Source organism: Sturnira hondurensis, unplaced genomic scaffold (genome assembly GCF_014824575.4).
Source record: "Sturnira hondurensis isolate 20B ecotype Veracruz unplaced genomic scaffold, ASM1482457v3 Scaffold0002840, whole genome shotgun sequence".
Taxonomy (NCBI): Eukaryota; Metazoa; Chordata; class Mammalia; order Chiroptera; family Phyllostomidae; genus Sturnira; species Sturnira hondurensis.
In genome coordinates this window covers 18,696,715-18,705,265 of record NW_028075471.1, presented here as the reverse complement: position 1 = coordinate 18,705,265, position 8,551 = coordinate 18,696,715, and positions in this window count along the sequence as shown.

Sequence of the window (8,551 nt, the reverse complement as noted above, 5' to 3'; positions counted from 1 at the left end):
TATTTTTAGCTTATTTTAATTGTTGTTCAAGTACAGTTTTCTGTCTTTACTCCCAGCCCAGCCCACCCCCCTCTAGCTTTGATTTTTAAAGGACCTCGTTTTATTGAAAAAATTTTAATTTTGGATAGAAATGTAACATGCAAGGTGTTATAGAATTGGTTTTCATTCCCCTGTTTGTTTTGATTTGGTTTTGCTTTTTAAAATGCCAATAATCTATTTTCACAAAAATGAGGAGAATAAGAATTTGGTATCTTGTTACAGAAACATTTTTTTAAAAGCTCTCCTTTTCCCATCCCTGCCCCACCACACATACACACATCCTTGTTCACCCTTTAGTCCCTTGTCTCTCACTCATCAAAGAATTTTAAGGACCTGAGTTTATTCTTTGCCATTTCTCTCCCTGACCTTCCGGCATTTAAAATATATATACGTGAGAAGGGGTGGGGGTGTTGTCCATATCCTTTAGCTTGCTGGCAGAATCACTGATGAGAATCAGGTTGTTTTTTTTTTACTGATACTTAAACAGTGAAGAGTGTATAGTTGAACTAGACACTCCGAATTTACATGGAGTGGAGGCTGGTGTGCTGCTAAACTTCCACTGAACCAGTCTATGCAAAGGGGGCCTCAGGTCTGCTGTCCGACTATATGAGGACAGAAGTAATGGAAAGTCAAATTAATTTAGTCCAGATTTGTAGACTTGAGTTTTTTTAAAGAGTTTCCAGTACAGTAGCGATGTTCAACCAGTGTGCTGTAAGAATTTTAAAAATATGCAATACCTAGCAATTGAGTCAAGGACACTGACTTCTTTTCCCTTAGATTGTCAAATAAAAAAATGACAACAGCCAACACAACAATAGCTATCTTGTGTGAACGAATCAAAATTATATCTATTTTTGTCAGATCAGCAAAAAATATATATATTTTTGGCATGCTGCAGAATTTTAGTACTTTATGTGTGCCATGAGATTAAAAAGGTTAGAAATCTCCACAATACAGTATTACATTTACTTCTTTTCATGAAGTTAATTTTGTTAGAAAAGTCTCAGAGCTAGAGATGTTCCCTAAAATGTCACCTGGAGAGGAAATATTGATTTTAACCTGGCATAACACTAGTTATCACTTTTAAATTGGTATTAAGTTGAATTTAAACTTCATTTGTAACCAAAGTTCTGTTGTAATGGATTGCCTAACATCCTGCCATTTGTACCTGTATCAATATTGCTGTGTAAAAATTCCATATCAGAATAATGACAGTATTGTATATCATTTGATTTTAACATTATACCCTTATTTTTGTCACTGTTGTCTTCAGTTTTTATTACAAACATATTTTTATATAGCCCACAACTGGCAAAGACTCTTGAGTTAGTAAAATAGCACTAGTAGTGTGGTGCACTTTTATTTTACATATAGGAAAGTTCTGTTTGCATGAATTTTGAGGTAGTACAAAAAAACTGTGTAAATCAGTAAAGTTTTGGAACACGAAGGGAAATTATGACATGCAAAACTGATTACAGTCAGAAATGGACTCATGAGATTTCACTGTTTGATTCAGCCAACAGTGATGGAGTGTTCATCATGGGTGCATAGGCAAGGTGCTGGGTGCTAGCCATACAGTGATGCTAATGTAGCCTGACCTTGAATAACCCCCCAAGTATTGTAAATGGAGTCAGCATCACAAATAAACAATTTATGAACTTTGTTTCACTGACTAACTATGACCATGCTAATCTATGAACTGTTTTTTAAAAGGTGTTCGTTTTGTATTTATTTACTTAGCCAGGACTTACAGTTGTATATTGTGTGTACAATATACAACTTCACCCCTGAGGCTAACATGCTCATAATGTATGGAATTTTGCTCTACTGATTACCATACCTGGTCACAGAAGTATTTTTGGTTCAGCTTAGTCTGTGTTCAAGAAGCATTCCTTAGCATTCAACCCGCAGCCCACAACGGGCTGCACGTGGCACAGGGTGGCTATGAATGTGGCCCAATGCAAAATCGTAAATTTACTTAAAACCTTTTAATTTTTTTTGCTCATCAGTTTTCATTAATGTTTGTGTATTTAAAATGTGGCCCAAGACAACCCTTCTTCTTCCAGCATGGCCCAGAGGCACTTAAAGTTTGGACACCCCTGCTAGGTTGTTGGAAAAAATATTAGACTTTAGCAAGTGGAATTATCTGCAAAGGATCAGGTATTTCAGCAATTTTGCTAAATGTTGTTTTCACATAATGTTCAATACATCCTTTTTAATAAGTGTTCAAAACTTAATTGGATCAATCATCCTTTTTCATCTAACTTAAAAACATGTAATCACCTTTTTTAAAAACTTTGCTTTTACAAATACCATCTCAATTTTTTAAAGTGGTAGACTGAATGTACATAGTTAAAAGAATGAGGTGAAGTTTGTGTAGAAAACTTAGCACTGGTACCTACTGATTCACTACCATGCAAAGAAAAACAGAACTTTGTCATTTGTTACCTCTCCCCTTGGTTATTATTTTTATTAAAGAACAATATTCCCTTTTTATTGTATAGTTCTGTGGCTATTATTTTAACCTCTTACCAAAGTTAGCACCTTTCAAATGTTTCCAAAAAAAAACTTGTATCCAGCCCTTACCAGTGTGTCTCAGTAGGTTGGGTGTCACCCAATAAAAGAAATGTCATTCATTTAATTTCTGGTCTGGGCACATGCCTAGGTTGTGGGTCCTGTTCCCAGTCTGGGCACATATAAGAGGCAACTGATCCATGTTTCTCTCTCACATTGATGTTTCTCTCGCTGTCTTTCCTCCCTCCCTGTTCTTCTCTCTAAAAATAAAATCTTTTTTAAAAATTGTAATTTTACTTCATGGAGATTCTTTAAAATAATTCTATGCCAGGCTCTTTCCCCTAAACCCTAGGATGGTCTCTCACTGAGGTTGGGACTTCATAGGCCAGAATTTCTACAAGATAAGACAAAACAAGAATTTACACAAGAAAAACTAAAGCAACAATGTACTTTGATATAGTATTGAGAAAGGGTAGAATCCATTTTAATATAGAAATGAATCTTATGCCAGAAGCTACTGACCAAACTCAAGTCCACTTTTAGATTTCATTGCAAACATTGACTCATGAAAGCTGTCATTTCTGACTCCAACCTTCTTTAAAAATTAAAAAAAATATATTTAAGCCATAGGAAAGTTTGTGCCTCTCTATGTAACTGAAGACCTTCATCCTTCCTAACATTTCAATATAATTGTCTTGTTGGAAGATGACAAAGTCCAGGGATAGATCAAACACATAAACCAGTTTTCTTTATTGGTCTTAATATCAGAAATCTCATCCACTTGTTTCTAACTTTATTTCTTAGAAGATTGAAATTTGGGACAATTTTGATTTTAAAAAGGACATTTTTGGTATTCAGTGACATACCCGAAAGCGGGTCTGTCTGCCTGCTGCTACAAAAGCGAATACTCAAGAGGCAAGTGTTGGACCAAAGGAAAGTGGTTTATTCAGATGCCAGCCATCTGGAAGATGGTGGGGGGTACACGTCTCAAAGCCCATGTCCTATGAAGATGGGAGGGACTCACATCTCAAAGCCCCATCTTCTGGGAAGAGGGGGTACTCTTGTCACAAAGTCTATCTCTACCTCTCAGTGGAGGCAGGGGTTTTTATAAGGAGGAAGAGGGAAACAGAACAAGGAAGAGAGAGCTCAAGGAACGGGGTTGAAAAGTTCTCGATGTGCAGGTGAGCACATCAAGAGAAGGCAAATGATGTGTATCATCATCCAGTGTGCATCACCCTGGTTTCGTCGTCTCGGATTCACGTCGTCCTTGTTTTATGTCATCCTGACTCCACCACTGAAGGTCGGCAGATCTCCTGGAGCTGGGGTGCCTGATGGTCAGACTTTGGGCCTTTTGAAGTTAGTTCCTAGGATTCTTATACAAACGTGTTGTTCACCTACAAGCTACATATCAGAGTCAGCACTTATCTGAAGTCAAAACAAACAAACATACAGTGTCAAAAGAATGGTGGGGTGGGTTATAATTTCCCATGGTTACAATTTTTCACTGTTACAATGGGGGTCACTGTCTAAAATTCCCTGGCAACATTTTATGATTTTTCTGTTTCAACATGATACCGTGTATTTCAGGTAATATCCTCAGAATAAATATTTCTTTTACATTCTGATATCTTCCCCCTAATTTGTTAATCCTCAGTACTCCCTACATTAAAGAGAACTGTATTCTAGTATTTTTAACATAACCCAGAGATGACAGTCCTTAACAACATAATCCTTAAATAAAGTTTAGTATCCTGTACTGCCCACCCCCAAAGAAAGTTAGGGTACTTTCAGTGTACACATTTCCCACATTTAAAGATGCCATTAATATGCTGTTCTTAAATCTTGTCTCCATTTCTCCACCATCTCCTGCCCTCAGAGGTTCTGACATGACTTGCCCGGGGTGAAGCCTGGGTGTTGGGGCTTTTTAAAGTCACAAGGTGCACACAGCTGAGAGCCACTGACAGGCTACCTTCTTCTTGTGAAATTATAAAACACCTTTCTGATTAAATGAGAAGTCAAGAGAGCAGCTAAATGCCTTTCTTTTCTTGCCACTCTCAAAAGTTCCTATGACCCTCAAGCATAAATGAATGCTTTCTCTTTGTCTCACCACTATTCCTAGGTGGAAGCCCACAGAAGAGTCCCACCTGAGAATTTTAGTGGCAGTTACGTGCTCAGGCGAGGAGCCTATTCAAGGATGAGTGGGTTCTTGTTCCACGACCTCTCACGTCCTCTAAGTGCCTCCTGCCAGGTGACTCCTCTTCCAAACATCCAGGTAAATGCTCCCCTTTCCCAATTCCTCTTTTCCCTACACCTCAGAATTGCATTCTGCTATACTGGGCTCACAAATCATCAGAATACTTCAGAAAACCCAATACTACAGCAGATTAAAATTGAATAACTCAGAGTGGCAAGCATTTCAATAAAATATGTGTATGTCACAAAAGATGGAAAGCAAGAAAGAAGAATATCATGATGGAGCATGATTTCTGTCAGTAAAATGCACAGGCTAACTTCTGCTATGTACATCCTGAGTGGACATCCTGGTGTCCATGTGGGCTTTCCTCACAAGTGTGGCTGTGCTGGCTGAGCAAGGAAATGGATGGCCTGCTCCATGGAATGGTAACTGTGGCGTGGTGACTATCTCCAGGCAATCTCTCCCTGTGGTCCAGACTTTCTTAATCTCAACACTGCTGATTTTCTGGATAATTGTGTTGGGCGTGGGGCACTGCATTATGCATTAGAGGATGTTTAGCAAAATACCTGCTGACCCTATCCAGTAGATTCAAGAATTTCCCCCAAGTTGTGACACCAGAAATGTCTCTAGAAACTGCCAAATGTCCCTTGGGGGTACAAATGAAGGTAAATTATACCCCTGTGAGAACCATTGGTTTAGCCTAAAGACATTTTGTGCCTGCTTACATTATTTAATGATACATTTTTTCAGTATCAAACAAAATTTGAAGTGACAGGATTTAAAAAAGAATCCAACTGAGATTTTAGAAAATTAGTATCCTAAAAATGAAAAAAAAAATTTAAACTATCATTTTGCATCTGAAGTAGTTGCCAGGTAAACATTTGATGGTAAACCTTCTATGGTCAATCAAAGAAATATGAGTTATACATCAGCTCTGTAGTTTACTGTCTTTCAAGGAAAAAAAATATATTAAGTCACTCTTTAAAACTTGGGGGAAAAAAGGCTCATATAAAATAACTTCAATCATGAATGAAAGATTCCACATTTTTAGAGTGTATTTCTGGAAAAATTTTCACATTATTTAAATCCAAATTTTCATCATGTTAATTAAAATATGATAAATAAAAATATTTTTATTGCAGTAACTGAAATGCTTTACAGGAAAAGTTAGAGATAATGTGTTTCATTAAGTTAAATTTTAATAACTGTTGAGAAGTTTCACAAATTGAGTTTTGTCGGTGTGTCTGAGAACAGACCTATTCCCTATAGACAAGCTTGATGCTAGCATGAGCCTATTTGGTTCATTCTTTTATAAAGCAAAACAATAAATCTTTTATAATGAAAAATTTTAAACATAAAAGTGAAGTAGTACAAGAAACCTCATATACTCATCATCCAGTATCTTATCAACAGTTATTGACTCAGTGCCAGTCTCACTGCACCTCTACCAAATTACAGTTCCACCCCAACCTTCCCTCTCCTTATTGTCTTTTTTAATTTTATTGAATTTATTGGGATGGCATTGGTTAATAAAATTTTATAGGTTTCAGGTGTACAATTCTATGATACATCACTGGTATATTGTGTTATCATCTTGAAGCAAATCAGTTTGGTCTCTTCCAGATAGCGTCCACTAATCACTATCCACTCTGAGAAAGACAGCCGCATTCTTTTTTGTGAGCAATGACGTCAACCCCCTTTTCCTTTCAATGATGGCTCCCTGCTTAGATGTTACCCTGGTCTTTTCACTGATCAACCTGAATTCTTAAACATTTATTCTTAAGATATATTTTTGAAATCTCAAGATGGGTTTGAATGGAGAAGCAAAGCATTGCAGGCCCTGAATGTTCGTATGACTGAATGTTTGCTCCTGTATAAATTTTTAAAAGAAAATATTTGCTACTCAAAATAAAATACAGAAGAATGTTGTTAAACTATGATATTGTGACTGGTTTCTGGGGAGCTGCATGTTGCCTGCAACCATCAGACCTTTGGGCAACAACTATTAATATTCTCTATTGATTTTGCTGGATTCAGTTAGGAGAGAGAAAGTCATTGAGGGGAAGAAATGGCTAGTGGACTTCAATCATTTTTCACAATTCATTCACTCACATTCTCATATTCTTCCCCCACCCCTCCTCCTCCTCCATCTCTCTCAGTAGTTTAGCGGGGCACATGGCCACCCATCTAGATATCTGGACACTGCATTTGCCAGAAGCTCTTGTCTGTGTATGGCCAAGCAAGTAACTTTTTAGCAATGGAGTGTGATCAGAAGTGATCTGCCCCACTTGCTAAAAAGAAAATTGCAGTCCAAGGAACAGCTATAAAGAACACATGGACAAAACCAAGGAGGGTGGAAGCAAGGGAGGGAGGTGGGCTTGGCTGGGGTTGGTAGGGGTAAACACAGACAACTGTAACTGAAAAACAATAAAATAATTTAAAAAAAAGAAAATTGCACTCCACTTCCTCTCCAATGGGGAGATGCAACAACGAATCTGGCTACTTTACACCCATAGCATAAAGGCACTTGGGAAAGACTATGGAGCTGATTTACCAGCTGAGTTGCTCTTGATGGTCCCCTGAAGCAGTCACCTAAAACCCTAGAGAAACAAGCCACTCTCATTTTGGGTCTCTGTTAAAGGACTTCCAGCTCTACCCTAACCAATGAAAACAAAATGCTTATTTTCAAATGTACATCATTTTGTTATACTTTGTACTTCATTCTTACATCTTTAAAACATTGTTTTTGTGTTCTTGTTTAGTCATTGGTTTTGCAAAGGGTGAGATCATACCCCCACCTGAAATTTGTTTGGATATTGGGGCTGACAATACCACACACACCAAGAGGATATGACAAAAATGATTAGTCACATCATCAGATTTTCTGACAAGAACAGAGCAGATACAAGTAAGTGTAAGTGCCAATAATAAGGCATTTTGATTGGTTTTAGCGTTTTTGTGGCCAGGAAGCAGGGCCTTGGTTGAGAATTCCTAGTTGCTGGGGCTGGCTAGCCCAGGTGTGGGGCAAAAAGGAAAGGCGAGGTGAGGCTTGAGAGCTATCAGTGTTCCAACATCCAAAGTGGAGTTTTCCTTTTTGTCACAGTCCTGAAGTAAGGTCTTCATGAGAAACTGATAACAAAATGGAGGAAAATATAATCTGGAAAAAAGAATGGTTCAACTTTCATCACGAGAGCATTAGTGTTCCAAATACTAAGAAAATGTTTAAATCCACGTCTTGCTGCCAGTGTTTCAAAATCTGAAAAACGTCACCCACCCACAGATTAAGAAGTTTTGGAGACAGAAAGGTCACTGAGACCCATTACAATGGTAAATTTCTCTTATGACATTTATAATGATTCAATGAAATTTTTATTTATTTTTAAGTATATTTTATTGATTATGCTATTACAGTTTTCACAGTTCCCTCCCTTATCATCCCTCTGCCCTGCACCCCTAACCCTCCAGCATCCTCCTCCCTTAGTTCATGTCCATGGTTGTACATATAAGTTCTACAAATTCTGTTTCCTATACCATTCTCAACCTCTCCCCATCTATTTTATGCCTACCAATTATGCTTCTTATCCTGTAACTTTCCCTTCCCATTCTTCCCCTCCCCCTTCCCACTGAAAATCCCCCATGTGATGTACATTTTTCTAATTCTGTTCCTGTTCTAGTTGTTTGCTTAGTTTCTGGGGTTTTTTTAGGTTCAATTGTCAGTAGCTGTGAGTTTGTTGTCATTTTACTGTTAATAGTTTATCTTCTTCTATTCCTTAGATAAGTCCCTTCAACATTTCATATAATAAA